The sequence below is a fragment of the Oryctolagus cuniculus genome, chromosome X (assembly GCF_051225735.1).
Source record: "Oryctolagus cuniculus isolate XC-2025 breed Fujian yellow rabbit chromosome X, ASM5122573v1, whole genome shotgun sequence".
Classification (NCBI taxonomy): Eukaryota; Metazoa; Chordata; class Mammalia; order Lagomorpha; family Leporidae; genus Oryctolagus; species Oryctolagus cuniculus.
The window spans coordinates 35,114,418-35,116,087 of record NC_142888.1 but is presented as its reverse complement, the minus strand read 5'-3'; positions in this window follow the sequence as shown (position 1 = coordinate 35,116,087).

Genomic DNA, 1,670 nt, shown 5'->3' with positions numbered 1-1,670 from the left:
ATATATAGAGAGAGAGAGATTTTGCTTTTTTTTTTTTTTTTTTTGACAGGCAGAGTGGACAGTGAGAAAGAGAGACAGAGAGAAAGGTCTTCCTTTGCCATTGGTTCACCCTCCAATGGCCGCCGCGGCCAGCGCGCTGCGGCCGGCGCACTGTGGCCAGCGCACCGCGCTGATCTGATGGCAGGAGCCAGGTACTTCTCCTGGTCTCCCATTGGGTGCAGGGCCCAAGCACTTGGGCCATCCTCCACTGCACTCCCGGGACACAGCAGAGAGCTGGCCTGGAAGAGCGGCAACCGGGACAGAATCCGGCGCCCCGACCGGGACTAGAATCCGGTGTGCCGGCGCTGCAAGGCGGAGGATTAGCCTAGTGAGCTGCGGCGCCGGCTGCTTCTTTATTTTAAATTATTTCTATTTAGATGTTTTTATTTTAAAAATCTTTTTTTTTTTAATTTGAGAGAGAGAGAATGTACTCCTATTCACTGGTTTACTTCCCAAATGCCAACAATAGCCAGGGCTGGGCTAGTCTGAAGCCAGAAGCCAAAAACTCAGTTTTGGTCTGCCACAAAGGTGATAATAACCCAAGTACCTGAGCCACCACCTGTTGCCTCCCAGGATGTGCATTAGCAGGAAGCTGGAATCCAGAGCAGAGCTAAAGCTCAAGCCCTGACATTCTGATGTGGGATGTGAATGGCTAAAGTGGCATGTCAACTGCTATCCAGAGGCCTACTCCTCCTTTATTTCTTTTTCTTGTCTAATTGTTCTAGCAAGCAATTCCAGTACAACACTAAATAGCAGTGGTGAAAGTGTTCATTGGTTTTGTTCCTGATCTTAAGGGGAAAGCTTTCATTCTTTCACCATCCAGTATGGCTTTAGTTGTGGTTTTTCATAAATGCCCTGTGTCATGCTGAGAGTGCTCTTCTAGTCTTAATTTTTGGAGCATTTTTAATCATGAAAGGGTATTAGATTTTGCCAAATACTTTCTCTGTGTCAATGGAGACTATGATGTAAGTTCATTCTCCCATCTGTTAATATGATATATTACATTTTAAAAATACTTATTTATTTATTTGAAAGTCAGAGTTACACAGTGAGAGAAGGAAAGGCAGAGAGAGGTCTTCCATCTGCTTGTTCACTCCCCAGATGGCCACAGTGGCCAAGGTTGGGCCAGGCCAAAGCCAGGCGCCAGGAGCTTCTTCCATGTCTCCCACGCGGGTGCAGGGGCCCAATGACTTGGGCCATCTTCTACTGCTTTTCCAGGCTACAGCAGAGAGCTGGATCAGAAGCGGAGCAGCTGGGACTCAAACAGGTGCCCACATGGGATGCCAGCTTTACCCACTATGCCACAGTGCCAATATATTATATTTTGTATTTCTGGAATAAATCCTACCAGATTATACTGTATAATCTTTTAAATATGCTGTTGGATTCAGTTTGCTGGTATTCTATTGAGCGTTTTTGCTTTAATAGTCATAAGGGACATTGATTTGGAATTTTCTTTGAGGGTCATATCTGACTTTGTTATCAAGGTAGTGCTGGCCTCACAGAATAAGTTAAGAAATGTTCCCTCCTCTCCTATTTATCAGATGATTTACAGAAGGATTGATGTTCATCCTTCAAATATTTGATGGAATTTACTATTGAAGCCATGGTTCCTGGACTTTTCTTTGTTG